The sequence below is a fragment of the Symphalangus syndactylus genome, chromosome 4, assembly GCF_028878055.3.
Source record: "Symphalangus syndactylus isolate Jambi chromosome 4, NHGRI_mSymSyn1-v2.1_pri, whole genome shotgun sequence".
NCBI classification, from domain to species: Eukaryota; Metazoa; Chordata; class Mammalia; order Primates; family Hylobatidae; genus Symphalangus; species Symphalangus syndactylus.
In genome coordinates this window covers 117461116-117474175 of record NC_072426.2, presented here as the reverse complement: position 1 = coordinate 117474175, position 13060 = coordinate 117461116, and positions in this window count along the sequence as shown.

Below are 13060 nucleotides of genomic sequence, written 5' to 3'. Positions count from 1 at the left end.
AGCCTTAGCCTGTACCATATGTCTCATTCTATAGTAACAATTTTCAAAGAGGAGGCTTACACATTTCAGTCTACATCACCGTTACATCTCAAAATCCTCTTCTTTAAAGTTTATTTCCTCAACTTCTTAATTTTATACATATATATATATATATAATTATAGAGAAATATACAAGTAAATATTTTGGGGGCTTTCTTCCAGATGTCCATAGGAAGATAAAGAACTGGTGCAGGAATGAGACATTTTGTCTCCAGATCCATGGAGACTTTTTATTCTACTCCAAAATGGTTTGTAAGACCACAGTTGGTAACTCAACTGTAATAGTTCTTACGTGAATCACTGGTCAGATTATATGTCCAAAAACAATATTAGATTTGTAATTTGACAGGGTCAGACTTGCCCCAAAGAGAATTTAGCCCTTCTAGATGACTTGAAATGTAATTCAAATTTTTGCTTCTTTCTAGAATAGGGCTGAAATAGTAACATGTACTGACTTCAGGACTCCCTGCTGTTAATCTGATATAACACAAATTTGCTACTTTCTTTAACAGAGGGAAGTTCCAGTTTGCAGACTTAAGAGAAGAGAATAACCAGGGTAAGTGAGGTATCATGAAAGATAGAAATGATACCTGGCTGGGTTGAATTTTAAAATCTCTCAAAGAAGTTTTTTCTCTTAATACCCTTTATGACACATTTTATAAATGATACATATATGATTCTATTTTTGTTCCAAATAATAAATTCATACACACACATGCACGTTTATGTGTGTGCATGTGTATATGTACTTCATTATTAAGTGAAGTTCACTTCATGATAAGAAATAGCTCCATAAATCTAAAACATGATAAGGGTGAAACAAAATTAATGAATGTTTGAGATGTAGGTCTGGATCATTTTATAAATACAAATGCGAATCCTAGTTTCTAGTAGATTTTGAAATACATAGTCTATAAAATTCCATAAGAGATCCAGCTTTCAGATATAAAATGTCACATATTGTAATTCCTATATAAATATTTCCTTTAAGTTAATGGCTATTTCATGGTAATAGTACATTATTAACTACAATCTGTAGTTTTGCATTTAACTAAACTTTTCACACAAATCATACAACAGATTCCCAACATGTTTTCCAATGTGTCTCCTAAGATACAGTGGAAAATATGACTTATATTTAAAATTTAATAAATAACTCATTGATGTGAAGTGTTTTAAGTATGGCAATGTGCTGTTTTAAACAAAGTAGTGAAAATATATCACTGACTGTGTCTAGTTGTTTTCACTTCTTTCAAGGTTTAGATTTCCTTTGCCTGCCTGTCTGATTTAACTGGAAAAAAAAAACCTTATGGAAAGTGGGAACCTTGCATACTTCAAAGTTAACCAAGATCAAAGTCAAATGAAGTCCACTGAATAAAGAACAAGCCTAAATGCAAAATGTGTCACGTTGATATTGGCTTGAGTCTTTTAGTTTATGGCTTGTACCAAAGCCTTAACTTTGGATTTGTCAGGTATCTAAGCACTGTGAGTTCTTATGGGAAAAAAAATGGTTTACTTAGTTTCTGCAGGAGACCATTTAAACACAAACTCATCTACATAACCAGGGAAATAATGTAGCTATTGGTAAATGAAACCTTGAAAATGTGAAAGGCTTCTTGCCTATTGCATCTTTGTTAGCTGCATTTAACTCCTGACAAATATTCACCTTCTACAGGCTACATCTTGTCTAATTACAGAATTAGAAAGTTTTAATATGAATTATGCCTCCCTAAAATGTGAGCATGCTAAAAACACTGAAATTAGCTATTATATCTTTTTATCTCTGCTAGAAGCATCTCTTAAATTGAGTCAGTTTCTTTGAGTCTTTTCAGGATTCCAATCTTGTTTGTTTTTGAATCTCCACAAATTTAGGGTCTGGGGATTTAGACTAATGTTGAGTTCAATAAAAAAAAAAATGCAGAGTTATTAACATGCAAAAGGTAGTGCGGTCTGTTATTTAAAAGATGCAATGGGTGTTCTTGAATGTTCTGCTTCGTTGGAGCCCTCCTACACCACACATGTTACCAGTAAAGGCACAATGTTTTTTCCTTGAAATGGTCCATGCTGTTTCATTTGAAACGGTGTGTGCTGCTGCTGGGTGTTCTGTGGTTCTGTCTCAACAACATTACTCAGAACTCACATTCAGCAGGTATCAACCAATAGGCCCTTTGGTATCAGAGGAGGAAATAAATCACATTCTCTAGAAACACCCATCTGTTTTGAATAGTCCCATAGATAGATGGCTGTCTGTTTCAGGGAATATTTAATATTAGAAAAAACTAGTCCAAACAGCTTACTCTCCTTAAGACTAAGCAGCAAAAGGTTTTTCAGTAAATGCACTGCATAATGGGAGAGGTCAGAGACATCCCTCTGTGACTCAAAAATGGAAAGAAAAAAAATACTGATAATTTCTGTGACTTTGGTGACCTCTAGCGATCAAATCTTAGAACAACTCCACCAAGTTTGGGCTCTACAGAGTTAGATATTACATATTTGTTTTGCAATTTTTCTACTCTTTATTTATTGGTTATTTTTAATTGCCACATAATAAGTGTACATACTGTGGAGTGCAGTGTGATATTTTCATACATGTGTACAATGCGTAATGATCAAATCAGGGTAATGAGCAAGTCAGTCACCTCAAACATTTATCATTTCTTTGTGTTGAGAATATTCAAAATCCTCTCTTCTAGCTATTTGAAAATATACAATAAATTGTTGTTAACTCTGGTCCACCTGAAAATGCTATAGACCATTAGAACATATTCCTCCTATCTAGCTATAATTTTGTATCCCTTAACTAATCTCCCCTAGCCCCTCTTCCCCCTACTCTTCCCAGACTTTGTAACCACTGTTCTACTCTCTGCTTACATGGTATCAACTTTTTTAGCTTCCACATATGAGTGAACTCATGTGGTATTTGTCTTTCTGTGCCTGGCTTATTTCATTTAACATAACATCCTCCAGGCTCATCTGTGTTGCCACGAAGGACCAAATTTCATTCTTCTAATGGCTGAACAGTATTCCACTCTTTATACACCACATTCTCTTCATTTATTCATTAGTTGATGGACACTTACTTAGGTTGATTCCATATGTTGGCTATTGCGAATAGTGCTTGAATAAACAGAAGAGTGCAGGTATCAGCTGGGCCTGGTGGCTCACTCCTGTAAACCTAGCACTTTGGAAGGCCGAGGCTGGCTGATGACCTGAGGTTAGGAATTCAAGACCAGCCTGGCCAACATGGTGAAACCCCGTCTCTACTATAAATACAAAAAAAATAGCCAGGCGTGGTGGCGAGTACCTGTAATCCCAGTGACTCGGGAGGCTGAGGCAGGAGAATCTCTTGAACCCGGGAGGCGGAGATTGCAGTGAGCCAAGATCACCTCGCTGCACTCCAGCCTGGGCGACAAGAGCAAGACTCTGTCTCTAAAAAAAAAAAAAAAAAAAAAAAAGAGCATAGGTATCTCTTTGACATACTGATTTTTGAATATACACTCAGCAGTTGGTGAATCATACGGGGTGTTCTATTTGTAGTTTTTAGATGAACCTCCATGCTATTTTCCATAGTGGCTGTACTATTTTACATCCCACCAACAGTGCATAGGAGTTCCCCTTTCTCCAAATCCTCACCAGCATTTGTTATTATTATTTTGGCTTTTTGATAACGTCCATTCCAACTGGGGTGAGATGATATCTCCCTATGGTTTAGATTTGCATTTCATTGGTGATTAGTGGTGGTGAGCATTTTTCCAAATACTTGTTGACTATTTGTATGCTTTCTTTTGAAAGATGTCTACTCAAATTATTTATTCATTTTTCAATCAGATTATTTGGTTTTTGCTGTTGTTTGAGCTTTTTGCTTTCTAGCCATTCTTTAAATAAAATAACTGAATAACTGTAGATGATTTTCCTTATTAGTTAACAGCAATGTGTTCCCATGGTAAAATAGTTAACAAACAAAAGGAGGAAACAGTCTTGTTCTTTGAGATCATGTTCTTTTCAGTTTTGTTTCTGGATGTTTACATACAGATTTCCAGCAATACACAAAAATTCTTTTTCCACAATAGAATCATACAGGACATACTATTTTCCAATTTGCATTTTAACAGTATATTGCTAATAAATTTCCATGTCTTTAAATATCCTTCTACCACATTATAGTCTGCTGGCCACTTAATCATAGCATCCTCAAATATTTCTCTATTATTAGCTATAGATTGTTTTAATTTTTTCTTATTATCTTTAAGGCTAAATCTTTGCATTCTTCTAAGCATTATAGATTTGACATAGAGTCTTAGAAATAAAATTTCTGTTTCAAAAGTTATGGAAAACATAGTGGTTCTTAATACATATTATCAAATTGCCAGATAATTCTAAGAAAGAAAGAGTCACCTAGACATGATTACAGTGTCATCCAAAGGGAACACAAGGTAAGCTGGAGACTCTAGGGCAGCTTAAATGCATGGCACTGCTACCAGCCAGGTATTCCTTGAGGGGCCTATGGCCAAAGAGTGAACCAAAAATAATCAAAAACGCAAAAATAATCAAAAGCGCATATAACATGTGAGGTGCATAATAGCCTGTCAATCAATTCAAGGTGATGCCCATTGAAAAAAGGAATAATTAAAGAGTTATCAGATTCCAAGGAACTTTATTTTGTAAATACATATTGACATATGGCTCCCACATCAACAGCAACTTCTAATCTTACATAAAGCATCCATTCACTAGCTGTCAGCTAAAATTTGTATATGGAGAGTGTTTGCTGAAGGCTTAATTATTGTTCCATGGGTTTTGCATTCACAGGGTAAATGCACAGTTCTTTTTTTCTTCCCTTTATAAGATAAATAATACCCAGATAATATTTGCAATACAGAGGCAAGCAGGAAGAAGAGAATTACTGGACATCTGTTTTTGCAATTATCAAAGTCAGGGTGGCACATTCTCCAATATTTTGTATGTGGAAATTAGATTTCCAGGCTATACTGTTTTATGAATTTATACTATCAATTATATACTATATTTAGCCACCACTCTGTACCTCCCTACCTCAGGAGTATGTATCTGAGTATCAAGGGACTGTGTAGTTTTTAAGAAACATATTCATCTACCATTTTTTTCAAAGTCAATTACAGAAAGTAAAACTCCTTTAAGTCTTCTGAGTGTTTTGAAACTGAAGTTGGATGGAAAGAGTGGGTGGCAGGAGTTAAAAAGATTGAGAAACACTGCTTTGAAGCAGTTTTTATATACCGGGTCTCCGGTTGGAGAATTATTTGGTAAAGTTGAAGGATATGTTACAAGGTCCAGCCAACTTGCCCTTGCTCTCAAGCCACATACTCAAGGCCCTGCTGGTCTCCCAACAGCTACATATAGCCACTCCCTGGGGTTGTATAACCAAGATTGAAAGCAGCAGCACAGGCTATACAGAGAGAGGGCCTATTCGGCCTGTCTTTCTAGCCTTTTTTCAGCAGCACGAAGATACAGATGTCACAAAGATACCAATGCATCGTGGTCCCCAGGTACAACCTCATTCTGAGATTCTGATTTTAGGGCTCTTTCTCTTTGATCATGAGTGCCTTCTACTGTATTTGTATTGGTTAGGGTTATATGGTTGAAAGCAAAATAATGCTAATGGAAGACAAAGTATAAACAAACAAACAAAAAGAATTGCCCAGGAGATCCCGGAAAATGGTACTGAAGAATCATCTCTCCAGGGTGTGTTTAGGAAAAACCAGTTAAACCAGGTTCTGTATTTGAATTCCTCCATTCAAGACACCATATATGTAGGTATCTCCTTCAACCCTGCTTACCAATAGGAAATATTCTACATAGAACCAAAGTGATTTTTATTTACTGTTACTATACTATTTAGTATATATTATCAAATTGTGTACTTTAAAGTTTTCCCAAATAAATAACGATGCCAATTAGGTATCTCATTGACCATCTCGTGTCTTGAGGGAACAACTTATAGTTGTTCTAGTGGGTTTTTTTTTTTTACTAGCTATGGAATTTTGCAGAATCATTAAACAAATCTATGAAATGTAAACAAATAAATCCTTAAATCTCTATTGAAGTTATTTGAGTATTATATTACTAAAATCTTTTTTCTTTCTTATGACTTAGCATTTCCTTGTTTATTCTTTTAAACTATATTTTGCATCAGTTACAATTTATACCAAAGGTAGTACGTTAGAAACATTACTATATGACTCATTAAATCATACCAACTAATAAGATATGAGTCTAGTGACATAGAAAGTGACTGAGTACTTAAAAATGTCTTCTTCCATAATTTCTTATTCTGGGAACTTTTGTCCAATAAAGAAAGACATCAACATTTTCAAGTACTTTCTTCTCCTTCCTCCCTATGTCCAGGATCTAAGTAGAATGCCCAAATAAAAAACGTGTCAGCCTTCTGTACTGTCACATCCTATGAGGGAAAAAAAACAACCCTGGTGATTTAACTGAACACATAAATGAGAAACAGATTTGTGTAACATGAGTTTGCTCCAAGCCACAGAAGGCCGACACCATCCATTGGCATATTTTTAAGGTTAAGGGGTAATTGAATCCCTTCTACACTAGACAGATAGTTTTTTAAAAAAACGAAGCAGCAGGATTTGTCTGGAAGAGACAATTCAAGCTCACATCTCACTTATGAGAAAGCGTGGCAGGACTGAAGGGCATATTTAGGATTGTACTAAACATCCCCACATGATTAGCCATGCACAAAAGGGCCCCTTTAGTCATTTGAAGCCAAATTATATGCAATGGCTTTAGCGAGTGCAGTCACCACAGTCTTCACTGTGTCATAGAGAGATTTGCAAAGCCGCTTATCTTGGTCCCTGGCCAGCTCAGCTCAGCCTCAGCCTTTGCTTCATTCTGTTAACGATTCCCTAATTAGACACATCAAGGCTGTCCTAATTAAGACTCTGTTGGTTGCAAGTATCCCAAACCCACTTTAGAATATCTTCATAGAACAAGAGAATTTATTTGAAGGATACTGGGCTGCCTCACAGATTCCAGGCATCAGAAAAGGTGGGAACCCCGGGCAGTTCAGTGGATCCCAGGAGATTTTTGGTGATACTCAAGAATTCTATTAATAGGGCTAAGCTTCTAACACCCAGTCTTCTGTGTTTCTCCAGAGAAGAATTAGAAGGGCTGAAGCTGTATCCAGTGTCCATGTATGAGCTAATCAGCCATAGTCAAAATTAATGGTCACATAAAGTCTATGTCTTCTGAGTGCCACCCCTGAAAGAGAGGAAATTACTCCAATAAAAGGGATAGTTTCTGGGCAAAACAATCCCTTAGAAGGCCACAGCTGGCTATTACCAAAACCTGGAATTTAATTGATTTGATATGGACTAGGTCATCTCCATTCTCCAGTTCTCACAACTAGACTTAGAGACCTTCTAGCGCCCGTTTATACAATCTAAAGATACTACAGACCTGTCTTTCTCCTGATTCCTATCCATTAGGATAGACTGGATACTTCTATTCGCTCCATGTGCAGGCAGACAGATGACTGCCACATCTCTGTCTCTTGATTCCTCTTCTGAGTCCCAAATTCAAGAGTTCATCTTCTTCCTTGACCTCTCCACTAGTATATTCCAGAGAAACCTTAAATTTAACAAATCTAAAATGAAACTTGTGATTTTTCTGTCATTTCCTATCTCTATAAACAGAACCACTCTTTACCTAGTCATTCAAGCCGAAAACTTTGGAAGCAACCTTTTGCCTCCCTCTTATCCTCCTTACTCAATTAAACACAAAGCCACTCAGTATTAAGTCCTAAATAGTTAAAACTTAAAGATGCCAAGGTGGGAGGTTTGCTTGAACCCAGGAGTTTGAGATCAGCCTGGGCAACACAGTGAGAACTTGTCTCTACCAAAAAATTAGCTGGCCAAGATGGTGCACACCTATAGTCCCAGCTACTCAGGAGGCTGAGGTGGGAGGATCACTTGAGTCCTGCAGATAGAGGCTACCTGTGATCACGCAACTGCATGCCAGCTTGGGGAACAGAGTGAGACCCCGTCTCAAAAAAAAAAAAAAAAAAAAAAAAAAAAAGACAGTTATTGAATCAGTTTAACTAACACCACAATAGCTGCCTTAGTTGAAATATCTGACTTTACTCTTACCTCAATTTCTGCTAAGAGCTTCTTAGAGTTCTGCTTGTCAACCTTGTTACTTCCCTAATATCTGTTTATCCTGTAGACAGTATGGCTCCACCCTGCTGCACAGCCTCCAGCGGCTTACCAATTGTCTATGGGATGAAGCCCCAAACCCTAACATCGTGATCTCACTGCCCATACCTTACAGCCATATCTCTTACTATGACTCTCACCTTTCACGCTATATTCTCCAGTCATACTGAATTTCACTCCTCAGAACAGTATGTAACTGTCTCTTTTGAAAGAGAGGCCTCTATTCGAAAGCCTCTTCCTCTGCTCCTGCACGTAGCTTATGAATAATGCCAGAATTCTTGCATTTGACCTATCCCTGCCCTCCAGACAATGCTAATTGACTTTTGTTGCATGTTTTAATATAGCAGGAGGACGTATAGTTTATAGAGAATAAACCTGGGCCATAATGACAGACTGCCTGGGTTCAAATCCTGGCTCTACCACATGTTTAGAAAATAATACATATGGCATAAAATCATGATGAGGAATATTATATTGCCCACGAGAAGTAACTAGTAAAATGCCTGATATGTAGTTAGTATTCAATAATTTGTAATTAATATCATGGGTTTGTCAGAAGCAAGAGTAACATAAGCAAGAGAGTAACAATGTGATAGGCATCCCATGGTATTATAATCTAAAATAAATGTATTATCTTTGAGGTCAGCTGGCCTCAGGGCATGTAGAGACTCACTTATATTTGTTGCTCCAGCAAGCCACCCAGTTTCTGTCCTCTGATCCAAGACTGCAGTCAAAACAGGGGAAAGAGCAGGGATATTGGGATCTGTAGTCTTAAAATTTTATGAACTATTACCAGTCTCTTGGAACTCACTTTGAGGAAATTGGAAGTCTATCACTAAAAATGACCCTTGGCTATTTGCTCATTGATTATTTGAAACAAGCAATACAACTCCTCCTCTAACTGGGGCATATTTGGAAGAAGGGTGAGAATACCACCAGAAAATTCTGTTATTGGCATCATAATCACATTCAGGCATGAGAGGTAGTAGGGAGTTACACAGTCACATGGGGGAGCTTTCATTTCCCTGGGGGAATTTGGCTATTTGCTGATTTCTTCTATGGCAGCTAAGTAGATTATAAGCAGGAAAATACCATGGAAGTGGGGAGGAGGTATTAAAACTGTTAGAGCTTTTAGTGGTTAGTCAGGGCTGGCATAACAGGTTAAGACTAGAGCCCCAACCGCAAAGCCTGTTTTCCCCAAAGGACACTTGCTGAGTTTCAGAATGGCGCAGTAGGCTGAAAAGCTAAATTGGGAAAAACATCAAAATCCTACCAGAGGGAAGGGACCTACAATAAAGCATGATTAATATCTTTCTCAAGACATTTCCACTGAAGCTGCACACTTACGAAACTAAAAAGCTAACGTCAAGATTCTGCATATGGGAAAAAATATGACTAGGCATGCAAAGAGGCAGAAAATGTGGCAAATAATCAAGATTTTTAAAAATGAAAGCTTATGGTTGTACACCTAGAGTGTGAATGCACTTAATGTTATTGAACTATACATTTAAAATGTTAAACGATAAAATTTTGTTATATTTATTTTATGATAATAAAAACAAATAAATAAAAACTGAACTACAGATACCTATATATTGGAACCAACAGACAAATACATTAAAATAATTATGATTAGCATATTCAAGAAAGCAGACTGAGTTACATAGAATAAATTAAATAAGTAGAGTTTCTTTTTTTGTTTTTTAAATAATTTCAACTTTTAGATTTGGGGGGACAGGTGCAGGTTTGTTACATGGGTATATTGCATGATGCTGAGATTTGGGGTATGATTCATCCCATTATCCATGTACTGAACATAATACTCCATAGTTTGTTTTTAAGCCCTTGCCCTCTTCCCTTCCTCCCCCTTCTAGTAGACTCCAGTTTCTGTTCTTGCCATCTTTATGTCTGTGAATATACAACATTTAGCTCCTACTTATAAGTGAGAACATGTAGTATTTGGTTTTCTGTCCCTGCATTAGTTCACTCAAGATAACAGCCTCTGGTTGAATCCATGTTGCTGCAAAAGACATTGATTTTGTTATTTTTAAATGGCTGTGTAGTATTCCATGGTGTATATGTACCACATTTTATTTATTTAATCTATCATTGATGGGCACTTAGGTGGATTCCATGTCTTAGTTATTGCTAATAGTGCTGTAATGAACATAAAAGTGCATGTATCTTTTTAGTAGAATGATTTATTTTCCTTTGGGTATATACCTAGTAATGGGATTGCTGGATTGAATGGTAGTTCTAAGTTATTTGAGAAATATCCAAACTGCTTTCCACAGGACCTGAACTGTTAGGTTGATGAACAAGTATAATAACTTACATTTCCACCAACAACGTATAAGCTTTCCCTTTTCTCTGCAGTCTCGCCAGCATCTGTTGTCTTTTGCCTTTTTAATAATAGCTATTCTGACTGGTATGAGATGATATCTCACTATGGTTTTGATTTGCATTTCTCTGATGATTCGTGACGTGGAACATTTTTGTACATGTTTGTTGGTTGCTTGTACATCTTTTGAGAAGCTTCTGTCTTTCACCCATTTTTAAGGGAGTTATTTGTTTTTTGCTTGTCTAATTGTTTAAGTTTCTTTTTTTTCTCCTTCTGAAAGAGTCCTTTTATTACTTTCAATGAAGTCAAGCAGAAAACAAGTTGTAATATGAAACACAATTTATGCAACTATGTTGAAATTCTCTGACAGAGTTACATGTTCTAATGTAAGAATTTTATGGTAAAAAAATTCAAATAATATCAAGAATTAGGTTAGGCTCATTTTTGTTTTAGGCTGTCACAGGAAAACTCTTTCTATAAAAACCATTAAAATTCTAAGGCAAATGATAATGCCTTAATTTTTTTAATCATGTTCCCTACAGTTTATTTTTTTTCAGTGATATAAAAATATTCTTTTTTTATTATTATTATACTTTAAGTTTTAGGGTACATGTGCACAATGTGCAGGTTTGTTACATATGTATCCATGTACCATGTTGATGTGCTGCACCCATTAACTCGTCATTTAGCATTATGTATATCTCCTAATGCTGTCCCTTCCCCCTCCCCCCACCCCACAACAGTCCCCGGAGTGTGATGTTACAGATCTGGATCATATACCTTTGTCAGACACATAGTTGGAAATATATTCTCTCATTCTGTAGGTTGTCTCTTTACTCCATTGATAGTTTATTTTGCCATACAGAAGCTTTTTGGTTTAATTAGTTCCCACTGGTCAATTTTTTTCTTGCAGTTGTTTTTCAGGACTTAGTCATAAACTATTTTCCAAAGCTAATGTCCAGAATGGTGTTTCCTAAATTTTCTTCTGGGATTCTTATAGTTTGAGGTCTTACATTTAAATATAAGTAGAATTTCAAATATAATTGAAACTTATAAAAATCAAATGTGTATTCTGAATTGAAAAATTTAATATCAGCATCAAAGAACTAATGATATAGGTTTGACAGCAGCCTAGGCACAGCAGATAAGATTGTTAAAAGTCATTACATAGTAGCCAAGCTGAAGCACAGTAAGGAAAAAAAGAACGTGAGTAAAAAATGTGAGTAACAATCAAAAGGTCTAATGTATGAAAAATTGAAGTCCCAGAAGGAGAAGAGAGACAATATTTGAAAGCACAATCAAGATTTTTCCAAAACTGCAAATAATATGAACCCAAAATTTAAGAAACGAAGAAAATACCAAAGAAAATGACAAGAAGATACATCATAATCAAACTCCCAAAAATATTAAACAAAGAGAAAATCTTAAAAGCAGTCAAAGAACAAAAACATATTATCTTCACTGAAGGATCAATAAGACCGATGACTGATTTCAACAAAAATAAGCTGGAAGATAAAAAAATGGTATCTTCAAAGTGTCAAACAAACCCCTGAAAATCTGGACATCTATACACAATCAGAATAACCTTCAGAAAAAAAAAAAAAGTCATTTAAATATAAACGTAAGTTGAGCAAATTTTTCATCAGTACTGCCAGAACTACCACTACTACCAGAAATGCAAACACACACACACACACACGCACATACACAATTCATGCTGAAAGAAAAGGATCCCAGATGGGAGCGTGGGATTGGAAAGGGCACAGAGAAAGCTAGCAAGTGTAAATATATGTATAAATAGACAAGAATTTTAAACTACTACTAATAATGTCTTATGATATTTATAATATATAGAAGTAAAAATATTGTTATTTATTTTAATTATACAATAATTTCATACTTAGATCTTATCCCCTATGTTTAATCAGTTGAGGAAGCTGAAAGCTCAGAGAAATTTAGTAATCTGACAAAAGTACCTTTGGCCATAAGCAAAATAAAAGTCTGAACCCAGGTTTACTTCAGAGCCCATGCATGATATTTTAAGCACTTTGGAAAATAAGAGTTGCTTTATAATTTTTTTTTTTTTTTTTTTGAGACTGAGTCTCGCTCTGTTGCTCAGGCTAGAGTGCAGTGGCGCGATCTCGGCTCACTGCAAGCTTCGCCCCCAGGTTCAGGCCATTATCCTGCCTCAGCTTCCCAAGTAGCTGGGACTACAGGCATCCGCCACTGCACCTGGCTAATTTTTTTTTTTTTTTTTGTATTTTTAGTAGAGACGGGGTTTCACCATGGTCTTGATCTCCTGACCTCGTGATCCGCCTGCCTCAGCCTCCCAAAGTGCTGGGATTACAGGTGTGAGCCACTGTGCCCAGCCAAATATTTAACACTCATGTTCCCTCAAGCCCTACACAAAGTAAAATGCATCACATATGCAATAATAATAAAAATAATAATTGTGCAAATAACAAAAGGG